An 18378-nucleotide genomic window follows, 5' to 3' on the forward strand; every position below is an offset into this window, starting at 1 on the left:
AATTATGTCTACTATCTTTTACAGTATTTTTATTGGGTATAACATCGAAGCGCTTTTGTTTTAGATGTTGGTATTTCGTATGCTAGAGGGTCTGTGCAAGGGTGATACACTTGAGGAAAATATTGTGCAAATGGAAGAGGATGCAGATGAAAATGAAATGGGAGGTATGATACTGCGTGAAGAGTTTGGCAGAGCACTGAAAGACTAAGCCGAAACAAGGCTCCGAGACCAGACAGCATCCCATTAGAACTACTGACAGCCTTGGGAGAGCTAGCCCTGACAAAACTCTACCATCTGGTGGGCAAGATGTATGAGACAGGCGAAATACCCTCAGACATCAAGAAGAATATAATAATTCCAATCCCAAAGAAAGCAGGTGTTGACAGATGTGAAAATTACCGAACTATCACTTTAATAACCTACGGCTGCAAAATGTTAACACGAATTCTTTACAAACGAATCGAAAAAAACTGGTAGAAGCCGACCTCGGGGAACATCTGTCTACATTCCGTAGAAATGGTGGAGCACGTGAGGCAGTACTGACCCTACGACCTATCTTAGAAAATAAATTAAGGAAAGGCAAACCTACGTTTCTAGCATTTGTAGACTTACAGAAAGCTTTTGACAATGTTGGCTGGAATACTCTCTTTCAAATTCTAAAGGTGGCAGGGGTAAAATACATGGAGCGAAAGGCTACTTATAATTTGTACAGAAACCACATGGCAGTTATAAGAGTCGAGGGGCAGGAAAGGGAAGCAGTGGTTGGAAAGGGAGTGAGACAGGGTTGTAGCCTCTCCCCGATGTTATTCAATCTGTATATTGAGCAAGCAGTGAAGGAAACAAAAGAAAAATTCGGAGTAGGTATTAAAATCCATGGAGAAGAAATAAAAACTTTGAGGTTCGCCGATGACATTGTAATTCTGTCAGAGACAGCAAAGGACTTGGAAGAGCAATTGAATGGAATGGACAGTGTCTTGAAAGGAGGATATAAGATGAACATCAACAAAAGCAAAACGAGGATAATGGAATGTAGTCGAATTAAGTCGGGTGATGCTGAGGGAATTAGATTAGGAAATGAGACACTTAAAGTAGTAAAGGAGTTTTGCTATTTGGGGAGCAAAATAACTGAGGATGGTCGAAGTAGAGAGGATATAAAATGTAGACTGGCAATGGCAAGGAAAGCGTTTCTGCAGAAGAGAAATTTGTTAACATCGAGTATAGATTTAAGTGTCAGGAAGTCGTTTCTGAAAGTATTTGTATGGAGTGTAGCCATGTATGGAAGTGAAACGTGGACGATAAATAGTTTGGACAAGAAGAGAATAGAAGCTTTCGAAATGTGGTGCTAAAGAAGAATGCTGAACATTAGATGGGTAGATCACATAACTAATAAGGAGGTATTGAATAGAATTGGGGAGAAGAGAAATTTGTGGCAGACCTTGACTAGAACAAGGGATCGGTTGGTAGGACATGTTTTGAGGCATCAAGGGATCACAAATTTAGTATTGGAGAGCAGCGTGGAGGGTAAAAATCGCAGAGGGAGACCAAGAGATGAATACACTAAGCAGATTCAGAAGGATGTAGGTTGCAGTAGGTACTGGGAGATGACGAAGCTTGCACAGCATAGAGTAGCATGGAGAGCTGCATCAAACCAGTCTCAGGAATGAAGACCACAACAACAACAACATCAGTCCCTAAGCCTACACACTACTTAACCTAAATTATTCTAAGGACAAACACACAAACTCACGCCCAAGGGAGGAATCGAACCTCCACCGGGACCAGCCGCACAGTCCATGACTGCAGCGCCTAAGACCGCTCGGCTAATCCCGCGCGGCACAGCGACGAATTGCTTTCCCCAGATGTAACCGTCACTACCGACTTTTACTATCAACATCTGAGACGTCTTGCAGACGCAACCCATGAGCAATGACCAGGAAGACTGCGTGGGGTGATGCTACTCCACGACAACGCCCGCCTGCATCTGCTAGACCGACAACTAACTCTATATAGGAGTTGAGTTGGGAAGTCATTCCGCACCCACCTTATTCAACCGATCTCGCGACCTCAGATTATCACGTTTTTCGCTCTTGCATCTTCAAAATGTTCTGCCAATAAAATGCAGTCTTTGGTTTGCCTTCCCCACACATTTCCTATATGTTCTTTCGAATTTAAGTTTCTCGTAATTGTACTTCCTAAGTATTTTGTTGCATTTACGGCCTTTAGATTTGATTGATTTATCGCGTAACCGACGTTTAAAGGATTCCTTTTAGCACTCATGTCGATGACCTCACACTTTTCATTATTTAGGGTCAATTAGCAATTTTCGCACCATACAGATATCTTTTCTAAACCGCTTTGGAATTTGTTTTGATCTTCTGATACCTTTGGACGATAAACGATAGCATCATCTGCAAAGAACCTAAGACGGCTGCTCAGATTGCCCCCTAAGTCGTTTATGTAGATATGGAACAGCATAGGGGCTATAACATTACCCTGTAAAACTTCTGTTGTACTCGCTGACTTTCGATTACTAAGACCCGTGAGCTCTCTGACAGGAAATCACGAATCCAGTCCTGTAACTGAGACGATTTTCCACAAGCACGCAATTTCACCACAAGCCGCTTGTATGGAAAACGGTACAAACTTACGCACCAACGTAATACCATGCCGATGAATACTTTGAAGCCAATACTTATTCATCAAGGTTTCAGTTTTTATGCAAGGACCTTCATTGTGATGTCAACAGGTCAGGAACGTGAATCTGCGAATCTTGTTGACGTCGTTTTTCGCTGTCACATCCTTAAGGCCAGGCACAGCCACAGCCCTCTCAATTCCAGGTGATTTAAATCCGAAGGAGATTTCAGGGGTATTTCTGATCCAGTATACGAAGGTGTAAGCTCTCGACTACGTTCCAGTCAACAGAGGGCCCCTCATTTGTTTGGATTCTGGAGAAGGTGTTAGGAATTCGCAATACTAATAAGTAAAAGATTTACAAGCAATAAAAACATAGATCTATACTGGAACAGGATACTACTAACAAGGAAAGGTCCCCAGCGGTGGGATCACCTGTTTGAAACCATCAATATGGTATGTTGCTGAAGGTTTCAGGTAATACATCCTGCAGCTATTCAACCTGGTGGGGCCCCGTTTGCGAGCACTCGACGGAAAATAATTCGGAATTTCGCGTGATGATGTACAGCTGTAAATAAGGAACGTAACATGGGTTAGCCGCGTACCGTAATAGTTGTAGTACAGGCCTCATATACTGGAGATTGTGGGCTCAAATCTCATCGGTGGTTAACTTTTTTTATTTCTAAATCGTTATCGAAATGACTTTGATCATTATTTTTATTGAACTAAATGGTTTAAATGGTTTTTATTTCTATTCCTTTGTCACCTCTTTTTAATTCTCGTACTAAATTCTTCAATTGCTCTCATTTTTTTCTTCCTATAATCCTTTTTTCACTCGGAATCTTTGTACACGTGGTTTCCACGTATTAACGTCAATTTAATTTACTCCGTTCTATCATCCCATATTTTCGGCCATGTAACTGCATTAATTATTTCTGTTCCTCACTTTGCTAGAATTTTTCGTTTTACTTGTAATCCTTTCATTCGTTTAAAACTTCATCTGCTTTATTTTGTCCATAGAACAATAGGAATTTATGTTTGAAATCTTTTCATGCTTTTCATGACGATTACTACCAAAGAAAATGTACTTCTTTTAACGACAGTTACTTTTCTGACACCACTGCAGAGTCAATATATAGATTGCTTCGACTTTTACTTTTCAGCCGATGGATCGGCATATTCAGATGTTTAAATATTATGGTAGACGAAATATGGTATTGTAGGTTAAGATTCCAGATACCACACACTGCTGCCATTCAACGTGATGGGCCCTCGTTTGCGAGTAATGGACGAAAAAATTCCGGAATTTGTTGTGATGCTCTACAGCTTTAAAAAAGAAATATCATACAGATTGGTCGCTCAGCTTAAATGTTGTAGTACACGCATCATATGCAAGACATTGTGGATTCAGATATCATCAAGCGCTTTGAAATTCTTTATTTTGAAATCTTCATCGCTTGATCATTATTTTTATTCAGATAATTTGTTTAAATGTGATTTTTGTATTTGTATACCTTGGTCACATCATTTTAATAATCGTTTCAAATTTTTTTATGCTCCCATTTTTTCTACCCATCACTCGTTTTCCAATTGGAATCTTTGAATGTGAGATTCATTTGTATCCACAGCGGCTACGTGGATTGTGAGGTAACTGTTCTGAGAGGGCTTCAGCCAAATCTAATAAACTAAGCCAGTCACAAAGCGGAAACGTCAAAAATCGAAGAGAGAATCTGAAGCCAATAGTAGCATCGTGCCTGGACGAAGATGTCGCCGCGGCAACAAAACAGCCGAAAGTACGAAGTATTGCAGGAAACGTGGTGTGGCGAACCGCGGCCCCCAATCAGGGATTAGTTACGGTGCCCTGGGTCGGTATTGTCTGCGGCAGCCGGTAAGAGCCAGGACACGGGACGTGCTATCACAAGGTGGAGGGACCGCGCGGGGCAACGTCCGCCAGACCTCTCCAAGCATTGCAGCAGAGGCGAAACCCTTCGACGTGTAGCTTCTACCTGTGGTGCCGGACAGAAAACAAATCTAATAACTGATCCTCGATATAACGAGCACAGATGGATAAAGCATTCACCTGTCACTTCTCTTCAACTGACGAATCGAACTGCGTGCCTAGGGAGTATGGTCTCAGCTGTGCGACTGGAGTCTTGGTTTCCTGCCAGAAAGATCACAGTTCGTAATAACTCACGGGAAGTCATCTAGACCGCTGCGGTCGCAGGTTCGAATCCTGCCTCGGGCATGGATGTGTGTGATGTCCGTAGGTTAGTTAGGTTTAATTAGTTCTAAGTTCTAGGCGACTGATGACCTCAGAAGTTAAGTCACATGTGCGGCAACCAATACCTGTTGAGATGCGAGGCAATCAGTCCTCTAATTCCCCGTCTGCTACGTAGTGGACACCACAGGCAGTGTTGCATGTGGTTTGCATGGATCCTGACACATCCTTCAGATTTTTTTCGTAGTGGATCGCGCACTCTTTCAGATTCACCTGGCTCTGCTCGGACTGCGTCACATGCATTCGTCATATGCTCCTGTAACGTGTGCTCACTATCGATGGGTTGCTTACACACTAATGCTGTTAAATATCCATGTAGCCAGAAATTCAACCGATTCACGTCCGGTGAACGGGGAGACCATGCTATCGGATCTCCTTAGCCAATCCATCGCCCATTAAACGTTGCGGTGACGTACGGTCGCTCGATCCGTAGAAAATGGGGTACCGCCGTCATGCCTAAACCTCAGTCGTCGTCTTTCTGCAAGAGTAACGTCTTTCAAGAGCGCGGGTAATTCATCGTGCAGAAATCGGTGGTACACCAGCACCGGTTAATTTGTTTGGTAGAGAGTAAGGCCCTATGAGACTGACCGATAACTACTGGCCATACATTGATACTGAAGCGATCCTGACGCCTTACCTCCATTATTGATTGAGGATTTGCATCTGCAGACACGTGTGTATTGTGGTAATGTACTATGCCATCGCATGAATCTGCCTCATGTGTAAATAGAGTGTAGGCTGTGAATTACGAATCTTCGGCTCGTATCTCAGCAGATATTGGGTTTCGGACGTACAAAGGAACTTCTCTTCGAGTGTCGACCAATACTACCTCCTGCAGAAATATGTGACATTTTTTTAAACGTCCTGTGTCAGCGATTTAGGAGACAATCTGAGCAATCATCTTAGACTTTTTGCAGATGATGCTGTCGTTCACTGCCTACTAAACTCATCAGAAGATCAAAACTAATTGTAAAATGATTTAGACAAGATATGAGTGATAATTCACCCTGAAGGATAAAAACTGTAAGGTCCTTCAGATGACTAGTAAACAAATTTCTTAAATTTTGGTTACACGATAAATCACCCAAATTTAAAGATTGTCAATTTCACCAACAACCTAGGAATTACACGTACAATAAACTGAAACTGGAATCTTCACATAGAAAATGTTGTGAGGATGGTGAACAAAAGACTGCGCTTTATTGGTAGAGCATTTAGAGGCAGAAACAATTCTACTAAAGAGCCTTCGTACTGTACGCTTGTCCGTTCTCAGCTGGGGTATCGCTCACTGTGTGGGATCCTTACTGACTGCGAAAACTGAAAAAGTTCAAATATGGACAGCTCGTTTCGTATTATCACTAAATAGCGGAGTGTGTTGTCACGGGTATGATTAAGAGACTTCTGGCGGCAATCACTACAACAACGACATTTATTGTCGCGATGGCAAATTTTTCTCATATTATTGGAGGTATACACGGGAAACACATCCGCGTAATAAAACTAAGCAACAAGGGGTCACTTTATTACAGTCCCAATCATTTTTTCACAAATTTTAATGGTACTTTGTGATAGCAATTATAAATTCATACTGTAGACACGACAGCATATAGAATACGTAGCGATTCGTCAGTTTCTTAAAACTCATTCTTGAACAAACAACTGACACATGGGAATTTAGGAATATCAAACAATGAGTAAATAGTATGTATTCAGGGCAAAATTCCTTGTTTAATTGTTGGTGATGAAGCATTAAGCTTATCAGTTATGTTTTACGACACTACGCAGAAAATAACTGAAGTAAATACAAAAGAATATTTCAAAATGGCTCTAAGCACTATGGGGCTTAACATCAGAGGTCATCAGTCCCCTAGACTTAGAACTACTTAAACCTAACTAACCTAAGGACGTCACACACATCCAAGCCCGAGGCAGGATTCGAACCTGCGACCGCAGCAGCAGCGCGGTTCCGGACTGAAGTGCCTACAACAGCTCGGCCACAGCGGCCGACAGAATATTTCATTTTAGGCTTATCAGGATACGTACATACTTTCAAATGGTGGATATTACATCGACCTCTAAATGTTAACACAAATCTGGCACAAAACACTGTAGCAGCTTTTTGTGTATTTCGTAACTTTACACGCGAAAGACATGGCTGAGAATTTCGAGCAGCCGTTACATACGCACAAGTAGGGTTGGAGGATACTGAAAACGAAGAGTTTAGAGAGCTGATCAGTTATCACCAAAAGACTTGCGCCGACACATTTTTGTAAACGTACATCCACTACAAAAGCAAGATCGATTTGATTAACATATGATGCAACACATTCAAATTCATGCATAAAAAAAGAATGTAATGATATTAAAATAGTAAAGGCAAAAAAGAACTTACCTAGCTTTTTCTTTTCATCTTGTGACAATTCTTTTCTCCAAATATGTCTAGTATCTGTCCCCATATTTTAAGCTTTAAAATTCTGTCGCTGTATTCTTTCGCCTTCATATTCCACAAGGCAGGACGATTTTTCATTTTGAAAACAGATTTCTCCGTGTCGAAATGCATCGCAACGTGATCTTGGCAGACGTCTGGCGTGAAGTGTGGCCACGTGCGTTATCTCCCGCGCAAGCTTGCCGATGTCAACAACGCGTCATCGCGCGGTTGTCGAGTTTTCCGCGGGTGACAGCCGCTTACACCCGCCAGCGGCCGTGAGACGCGGCCAGTGTGTTGTTGCCCATAAACGGAATTGGAGAGCAATCTTTTACGTGTAGATGTAGATGTAGACAAATAATACCTTCCTAGCACTGATTGTGCTTCGTATAAATAGAGAAAATGTTCTTTCCCGGCGCCAAAACTGACACAGGTTTCGTATCGTTAGCATTAATGTTCTGTTAACCTCATCATTAACGCCTCAAAACTGCAACGCCTGCATCGTAAGAGCCTCATTACAACATTTCCTAGTGTACAAATGCACTCATCAGCACTTTCATCAGATACACCCAAAAATGGTTCAAATGGCTCTGAGCACTATGGGACTCAACTGCTGAGGTCATAAGTCCCCTAGAACTTAGAACTACTTAAACCTAACTAACCTAAGGACATCACACACATCCATGCCCGAGGCAGGATTCGAACCTGCGACCGTAGCGGTCGCGCGGTTACAGACTGTAGCGCCTAGAACCGCTCGGCCACTCCGGCCAGCCAGACACACCCACATAATAGTGTGTAGCACCCTCTTCGCACGATTCCGGCGGTGCCACGTCTTTGTATGGGTTCCGCAAGACATCGAAAGGATTGGGGAGCCACGCTGATTCAGGTCAGGAACTCTTTAATTCTCTGAGTGTTCCTCGAATGAATATGGAACAATTTAAGAACGACGAAGGGTGGACTGTCTTTCTGAACCTACAGGTCATCTTTAGGGTGTCGCGGACGAACAAATGGGTGTAAATCACCGGAAAACAGTTCGCTGCATTGTTCGTCGGTGAGAGACGATAGCAGAGTTCTGTTTCACACAGTGTGATGTCCCTCACAGAAGGGTGCCTTCCCAGTTTGCCTGCACGCTGCCCTATTGAGGTTTTCTAGACTTACTCATACCTGCCAACGACAGGCATTAATTTATACTGGCTATTATCAATTATGGGGACCTTGTTCCATATTATAGTGTGCTACAGACGTGTCCTTGCGCCATGTTAATCTGTTTGCTCTGTCAGGTGCCAGTTGCCGAATTATCATCCGTCTATCCGCCTGTTAAATCTGCAATAGCGACCATGCCCTCAACAACTTGTTGCTCACAGTAGTTGACTCTGGTCTACCATTTCCTCGGCTGTCACAGTTGTGGCACTGGATGTGCGACTTGTGATATGTACACGAACACTTGAAAATGAAGCGGCACGAACGCAAACAAACAGATGTTTGCAAATAAACACACAGGAAATACTTTTTGAGGGATATTTGGTTATGAAATCTAAACCGGAAAAATTATGAATTAATAAGTAGGTGCTTTTCTTAAGTTCAGAATTTGTGCACCGTCTGGACAACTAGAAATTGCTGGAAGTAAAATGGACAGTCGTGTGAAGTTAGCACCCCTTTTTCGAGAAATATATATTTTTTCACAGTTCTTGATAGATGTAGCATAGTTCTAGAGTTCTTTGTACAAAATTTCAATAGTTCTGCAGAATTTAGCGACGAAAACAACAATACTCGAAAACATTTTCGTATCGAAAATGTTCTTTGGCAGTTTCCGCAAAATGTAAATAAGTACAAGAGTTCTGAGCACAGTTCTGAAAAGAGCTCCAAGAGTCCTTTCGAAAATCCAAGTAACATTTTTTTGTGCAGCTAATAGTTTACGAGATAATTGCATTTTAATGAGAAAATCTTTTCACTTACTGTGAAGTTGGCACCCTTTTTTTCAGAAATATATATTTTTTTCAGAGTTCTTGATAGATATGGCATAGTTCTAGAGTTCTTTGTACAAAATTTCAATAGTTCTGCAGAATTTAGCGACGAAAACAATATTCGAAAAAATTTTCGTATCGAAAACATTCTTCGTCAATTTTCGCAAATTGTAAATAAGTACAACAGTTCTGAGCACAGTTCTGAACAGAACTCCAAGAGTTCTATCGAAAACCCAAGTAACATTTTTTTGTGCAGCTAATAGTTTACGAGATAATTGCAATTTAAGGAGAAAATCTTTTCACTTACTGTGAAGTTGGCACCCTTTTTTTCACAAATGTATATTATTTTCAGAGTTCTTGATAGATATGCCATAGATCTAGAGTTCTTTGTACAAAATTTCAATAGTTCTGCAGAATTTAGCGAATAAAACATATTCGAAAAATTTTTCGTACCGAAAACATTTTTTGTCAATTTTCGCAAAAATTAAACTTGTACAACAGTTCTGAGGACACTTCTGAACAGAACCCCAAGAGCTCTATCGAAAATCCCAACAACATTTTTCTATGGCGATGATGGTTTGAGATAAATTGATTTAATATGGGACACACTTTCTTTACGGAAAATATAAATATATTCGTACAACAGTTCTGATGACAGTTCTGGACAGAACCCCAATAGTTCTATCGAATATCCTAATTACAATTTTTTGTACAGCTAACACGTCACGAGATAATTCCAATTTAAGGAGGGAATCTCTTCACTTACTGTGAAGCTGGAATCCTTTTCTTCAGAAAGATATATTTTTTCAGAGTTCTTGATAGAAATGTCATAGTTCTAGAGTTATCTGTACAAAATTGGAATAGTCCTGCAGAATTTAGCGAGAAAAACAACAATACTCGAAAAATTTTTCTTATCGAATACATTCTTTGTCAATTTTTGCAAAAAGTAAATTCGTACAACAGTTCTGAACAGAACACCAAGAGCTCTATCGAAAATCCTAATAATATATTTTTGTTGCGATGGTAGTTTATACGGTAACTGCTTTGATGTTAGACCCACTTTCTCCACAGAAAAAGTAAATTCGTTCAACAGTTTTGATGAACAGTTCTGGTTAACACCTCAAGACTTCTATCGATAGTCATAATAACATTTTTGTGGTTATAATAGTTTGTATGGTAATTGATTAATTGTGGGGCACTCTTACTAAAAAAAAAAATTATGTCTGTTCGTATGCTCTGATGCCAGCTCTGGATAGCATTGTAAGAGTTCTATCGAAAATACTAGTAACATATTCTGTGCAGGTAATTGTTTACGTAGTAACTGCCTTTATTAAGGAATGCTTATGAGCATTTCCCGTGAAGTTTGAACCCCTTTTACGATAAATATAAATTTTTTTCACAGTTCTTGATTTATATGCAATAGTTCTACATTTCCCTGCTCAAAACACGAATAGCTCTACGGAATTTCGGGAAGAAAACATTAACTCGGCAAAATTTTGGTATGGTAAAAAATTATTTGTCAGTTTGGAAAAAATAAATTTGTATAACAGTTCTGTTGGCAGTTCTGGATAGCACCGGAAGAGTTGCATTGAAAATGATAAGAACATTTTTGTGGCGATAATAGTTTATACAATAATTGTTTTAATCTGATACTCACTTTATCTAATATAGCAAAATTCGTAGAATAGTTCTGATGACAGTTCTGAATATCACCCACAGAGTTCTACCAAAAACTATAATAACATTATTTGTGACGATGACATTATTTGAGATAATTAATGTGGGACTCACGTTTGTCATGTAAAAGTAATAAATTCGTACAAAAGATCTGATGGCATTTCTTAATACGACCCTAAGAGTTCTACCGACAACTGTAATAACATTTTTTGTGGGGATAACAGTTAATGAGATAATAGCATTTTCGAGAGACCCACTTGGTCTACATTATAATAAATTGGCACAACCCTTTTGCTGACAGTCCTGGATAGCACCGAAAGAGTTCTTTTAAAAACCCTCATAACATTTTTATGGTGCCAGTAGATTATGAAATAGATTGTGTGTTCACTCTGCAGTGGGTGTGCGCCGATGTGAAACTTACTGGCAGATAAAAACTGTGTGCCGGACCGGGTCTCTAACCCCAGGCTGTGACGAAAGAATATCGTCACAATATCCTTTCGTTCAGGAGTGCTTCTTCTGCAATTTTCGTAGGACAACTTCTACGAGATTGGGAACGCAGGAGTTAAAGTACTGCTGGAAGTACAGCTATGAGTACGATCGTAAATTCTCACTTTTATTTTGGAAAACCGAAAATCGAAAACCCGGATGTATATTCTACTAAATACAAAAAGTCTAAATGTTCAGCACTATACAAATGCCAGTACACCTTCTTAAGACTGACTGTAGTAACTGTAGGTGGAAGCGTGGGATGCGCACGCTTAGATGATTCAAGGAGAGAAGGCTCGTCAGTGCAAAACAAACAGACGGCTGAGAGAGCAGATACATTCACACGCGCCACTAACCAGATGGTGTCACACCTGTCGAGAATCGCACCAGAGGTACAATGAGCTGTGGTGGAGTGCTGTTGGCGTGGTTACTATGCAACTTACTTGATGGGCATCAATACACCGTTATATTAATGTACAATACTTGAGAAACAATGTCATTCCCACACTCCGAGTTCCTTATCACTCAGTACTAGACTAAATTACCGGCCTAGTGATAAGCAGCCTATGTACCTCACCGACTACACATCTTCGTGTTATAAGAAAAAAAGAGAAAAATACCAAGGGACACAAAATATGAATCCGGATAAACCGAAAATCCGGATTACTGAGGACCAAATAAACGAGGTTCTTATTTACAAGTTTCGAACTTCTTATTAACTTTAGTACTGTATACCCTCAACATTATAACACCTCTATCAGTCATGTATTGAATTAGGATTTAAACATACTACTTAGTTCGTTTGTACGATATATTCAGTAAATATACTTACATTTCTATACATTGTAAAGACTTTTAACTCTTGCTGTAGTGTAACTCATCAAACTTCCACACTTCCTTTCTAACTAGAACAAATGTTTGCAACAATATTAACGACAGCAATTTCAAATTTATTCGTTACACACAGCACATGTTTTTATGTATCCTAGCGGCTGGTGATGTTGCCACATAACTGTCATCCATGAGAGTCCTGGGCATATTTTTAGCTGTTAGTGGGTCCTGGATGTCATGAGAGCCCAAAACAATTACTGTTTTACGTAATAAAATTCATCTGGTTCTTCCTGATTCTAAAAGTATACACTTCATGTGTGCCTTTCATTGTTGTATGATTCAGTATCGACGCTAATGCTCTCTTGATGAGATATGAGCCGATTGCTCGTTTTTATCCACTGTGCCCTTTCATATTTCATTTCAGCGATTAATTTATTTGTTTATCACCGTATTAAGTAGCACAAAGCTAATCCAGAATGTAAACTGCACTTAAATTCTGTTTGAACTGTTTAATAGTCAGTGTCCGCTGTCTGAACGTCAAATTTCAGATCAATACACTGCGCGTGGTTGCGTTATTTTATAGAAATTTTATTATTGTAAGTGGGAAGTACTAGATAGTGTTGAAGAAATCCAAAGTATATTGTTCGAAGAGCATAATATTATTCGAAATTTACCTGTACCAATAGGTGCAGCCAAAGCAGCATTTGTGATGCTGTAATTACCTCATAGATAACGATATTTGTCTATTGTAGTTTTGTATTCCAATCAGAATTTTGAGAGCATCAAAGCCTCATTTCAACGTGAGAGAGGGGTAAAATCAATAGATGATATTGAATTGAAAGCCTTCACGAGTCTCTTGTTTTTAATTGTTGTTAACAAAAGTAACAGATAAAGCCTGGAAGATCTGTGTGGAACTGATGGTGATGGCATTGAAAAATTTCACCTCGCAAATGAACATAAAACGTTTCAAATTTATTCTGGAGAGCCTTAGATTTTACAGTCGCGCTATTCGTGATGAAAGGAGACAATTAGACAAGCTAACAGCTATTCGGGAAATATTTACTGTGTTTGTACGCAACTACCTCAAATCTTACACCCTTGGAGAAAATGTTACAGTAGACAAGAAGCTGGAAGGATTCTGTGGAAGGTACAGTTTTCGCCAATATGTATCAATCAAAACAAACGAGTATGGATTCTTAAGTGTGGATTCTAAGTATTTTACCTGTACAATTTGGAAATATACGCTGTGTTGCAACCAGAAGGATTTACCAACTGAGCAATAAACATTTTAATGTTGTTCTGTGACTGTGTAAACCTATATATCAGTCAGGTCGAAATGTGAAAGCGAACAACTGGTTTACTAGTACTGGAATGATAATAGAGCTATGAAGGGAGAATTTTTCTTTTGTTGGCATGATGAAGAAAAACAAGCGTGGAGATTTCTCTAGAGTTTGCTATCAGTAAAAGAAGGGATGCCCACATTTCCTTTTTTGGCTTCCACAAGACTGAACTCTAGTTTCCTCCGTACCTAAAAAGGGGACGTGTGTGATCCAGGCATCACGTTTGCATGAAGATAATTCGATAGATGCTGACATTGTAGATAAACGGGAGCCATCCACCGTAAATTTTAAAATGCGTTAAGCGTGGTATTTTCACAGCGGATAAGCCGAATGCTTTGTACAACGCTGCAAGAAATGTGCGCCGCTGGTCAATGGTTGTATTTTTGTAATGATCAGTACCGTTGGAATCTATGCACAAGTGATTTATTGTGGCAACAGTAAGAATTGTATCAGAAGGAAAGGGTTCTGAATCAGCTATGTTATGCAAGGTTGTTTTCTTCGCTAAATTCTGCATAACTATTGAAATTTTGTACAGAGAACTCTATAACTATGACTTATCTACCAAGAACTCTGAAAAAAATATATATTTCTGAAAAAAAGGGTGCCAGCCAGCTTCACATTAGGAGCTCTTATGGGGTTCTTAATTAAGTTGCAATTACCTCTTAAACTATTACCTGCACTAAAAAATTCTACTAGGAATTTCGATAGAACTCTTCACGTGGTGTCCAGAACTGTCATCAAAACTGTTGTACGAATATATTTATATTTTCTGTAGAGAAAGTGTGTCCCACATTAAATCAATTTATCACAAACTATTATCGCCATAGAAAAATGTTATTAGGATTTTCGATAGAGCTCTTGGGGTTCTGTTCAGAACTGTCCTCAGAACTGTTGTACAAGTTTAATTTTTGCGAAAACTGACAAAAAATGTTTTCGATAGAAACATTTTTTCGAGTATTGTTGCTTTCTTCGCTAAATTCTGCAAAACTATTGAAATTTTGTACAAAGAACTCTAGAACTATGGCATACCTGTCAAGAACTGTGAAAGAAATATACATTTCTGAAAAAAAGGGTGCCAACTTCACAGTAAGTGAAAAGATTTTCTTCTTAAATTGCAATTATCTCGTAAGCTGTTAGCTGCACAAAAAAATGTTACTTGGGTTTTCGATAGAGCTCTTGGGGTTCTGTTCAGAAGTGTCCTCAGAACTGTTGTACAAGTTTAATTTTTGCGAAAATTGGCAAAAAATGTTTTCGGTACGAAAAATTTTTCGAATATGTTTTATTCGCTAAATTCTGCAGAACTATTGAAATTTTGTACAAAGAACTCTAGATCTATGGCATATCTATCAAGAACTCTGAAAATAATATACATTTGTGAAAAAAAGGGTGCCAACTTCACAGTAAGTGAAAAGATTTTCTCCTTAAATTGCAATTATCTCGTAAACTATTAGCTGCACAAAAAAATGTTACTTGGGTTTTCGATAGAACTCTTGGAGTTCTGTTCAGAACTGTGCTCAGAACTGTTGTACTTATTTACAATTTGCGAAAATTGACGAAGAATGTTTTCGATACGAAAATTTTTTCGAATATTGTTTTCGTCGCTAAATTCTGCAGAACTATTGAAATTTTGTACAAAGAACTCTAGAACTATGGCATATCTATCAAGAAATGTGAAAAAAGTATACATTTGTGAAAAAAAGGGTGCCAACTTCACAGTAAGTGAAAAGATTTTCTCCTTAAATTGCAATTATCTCGTAAACTACTAGCTGCACAAAAAAATGTTACTTGGATTTTCGGAAGAACTCTTGGAGCTCTTTTCAGAACTGTGCTCAGAACTCTTGTACTTATTTACATTATGCGGAAATTGTCAGAGAATATTTTCGATACGAAAATTTTTTCGAGTATTGTTGTTTTCTTCGTTACATTTTGCAGAACTATTGAAATTTTGTGGAAAGAACTCTAGAAGTATGGCACATCTAACAAGAACTGCGAAAAAAATGTATATTTCTCGAAAAAGGGGTGCTAACTTCACACGACTAAAATGGACTGATGCCTGTTTCCTGCACTTCGGGCACAACTCCTCATGCTCTTCTTAGCACGTTTAATAGCGAGTGTCTCGGATACGGTCAGCACCCTAGTCAGTTCTTTGCATCGTTGAGGAAATTCCATCTTGGAAGGTGTGAACAGAGTCAGTTACATGGCAACTAAACAAATAAAAATGTACGAGAAGGAAGGGAGGTTAGAGTTAACATCCATACAAGTTTTTGTCATTACAGTCTGTCGTACCGGCAGGAAATCGACCGTCGTCTTTCCAAAGGAAAAATCCCGGCATCTGCATCAAGTTAGTTAGGAAAACTACTAAATTATTTATGTCGTCATATGACAAATTACGCCGCAGTCCTGAATCGTAAATCAGAATTTCTGTCCTATGTGTTATATGACTAAGAAACACTAAAACAATGTCTATTTATGCAAACTTCCATTATTAATACGGTGAATATTCGTCCTTCAATCGCTATACAGCCAAAACTTTTTCAGAACAAGCACTTGTATCAAGAAGAGTTCATTTACTAATGCTATATCTATACATTGACTCATTTTCAAAGTAGTCCTAATGACGACTGAGACACGGTCGTACCGGTGTACCTGCTTCCCAGGCTGCTCCTCAAGAGATCTACCGCCTGTCTGAGGAGCCTTTCTTTTATGGTGGCCACGGTGCGCTGCAGTCTCTCACTTCAGTTGAAACGTCGTTCGTTCAATCTGTTCATCATCCACTGGGAAAAGGTACAAGTCTCTTAGTTTTCATCTGTAGAGAGGAAAGTTCACCGTCATCCGTTTGGATCGCTGAAGAACTACAGCAGTTCAGTTGTCGCAGCAACATGCGGTCGGGCATTGCCGCTTGATCAGACCGACAGCTCATGGTTCTACGTCCCCTTCGTAACATTTCAACCACTGTATGCTTCCGCACTGCTTGCAATTGTAGTCGGTACTATTGTCAAATTACATTGTTTTGACAATATACGTAAGGACCACACGGCTTGTTGTAAGGTGTCTTGCGTATCAGCCACTACAACCTGATCGTCCGCAAAAACAGTGAGTTAAATACTGTACACCCCGGTGATTAGGAACCTACAATTTCTTTTTGCCCTTTACTGACAATTTACTGAAACCTGGTTCACCGTTTCGAAAATTGTCTCTATTACCATGGTGACTATCTTCAAATGTAGTCAATACGTTTATGCGGTACCCGTACACAAACGTTTTCTGATACACATTTTTAATTTCCAGTCCTATCAGAGGGCGAAAGAAATTTGCTCTCGTACAAAAGATACGTACAACATGAAAACCGAGCGAGGTGGCGCATTGATTAACACACTGGACTCGCATTCGGGGGGAGGACGGTTGAAACCCGCGTCCGGCCACCCTGATTTAGATTTTCCGTGATTTCCCTAAATCGCTTTAGGCTAATGCCGGGATTGTTCCAGTGAAAGGGCGCAGCCGACTTCCTTCTCCATCTTTCCCTAATCCGATGGGACCGATGACCTCGGAGTTTGGTGCCCTCTCCCTACCAACAAACCAACCAACTAACAACATGAAAACGAAAGAAAAAGCCCGAGTAGCCTCCTGATTAAGAGCTTCGGGTTTCACTTCCTACAGGCATAAGACTAGTGAAGCCGCACCTTCACAGAACGAATATTGAAGACTGCAGACATCTGGAAGACCTGTTCCTCCAGCAGAGTGGCCGACTACGTGTAACGAGACCCCGAATATACTTTGTGACTAACTGTAGCTGAAGATGTCGTTACATTACGTCGTTACATTGATCACAAACTTTTTGAAATGGAAAATTGAAAAAAAAGAAACAAATTAAACAAAAATAGTTGGGATTTGAGGGAAATAATTGCCATTATGTTGTGGAGAAGTAAAGGCTTATTTGAAAGTTAAGTAAAGGCTTATTTGAAAGTTAAATATCACCAGTATTAAACGATAACAAAAGCAGAATTCAATGTAAGGTCGATGACCACATTTTCGTGATGGAAATGACAAGTAAAGGTATATTTATGGTACCAGGGGAAAAATGCTGCTATCACAGCACATAAAAGGCGAATATGTACCTCTTTAAAAGACTCTGACAGCAACGTGGGAAACCAGCTACCTCTACCATCCGTCTTCCTCGCCATAAATTTGGCACGCGAAAATATCCGCCTTCTTTTAAGACAGAACATTCTAAATCATTTTACCCAGTCTCTCTTTGTACTGAAGCCTTCACACTCAGCATCTCCTTCTCACAGTCAGTTTCTCTGCATGTCTATTTCCCACTGTCTCTTTTCCCTCCCACGGATTTACGATACACCCCACTCGCCACTGTCTCCTCTCTCACTTACACTGCCTCCTTTGGTCTTTCTTTCCCACTGTCACTGCCAGTCACTGTCTCCACCAAACCTCAGCAGCTCAAAGATTCTGGGGGGAATAACTTACAGCAATCTACACGTTAAATTTCGCCAGTCTGGAAGGGTCTAGACCAACAACGTATGGTCTCCACTCATTTCTATTTTTCATTTCCGCTGTCTCCTCTCTCTTTCGGTCCCACTGCTTCTATCTTTATCCATCTCTCTTTCTCTTTTACTGTCTCTGTCTCTTACTGACCATCAGAATCTACTCTCTCTTTGGCTGCCACCGCTGTTGTCTACAACCATGTCTTTTTTTCTTTAGATTGCACTTCTCCCTCCCTAAATCACAATCTCC

Source organism: Schistocerca americana, chromosome 6, assembly GCF_021461395.2.
Source record: "Schistocerca americana isolate TAMUIC-IGC-003095 chromosome 6, iqSchAmer2.1, whole genome shotgun sequence".
Classification (NCBI taxonomy): Eukaryota; Metazoa; Arthropoda; class Insecta; order Orthoptera; family Acrididae; genus Schistocerca; species Schistocerca americana.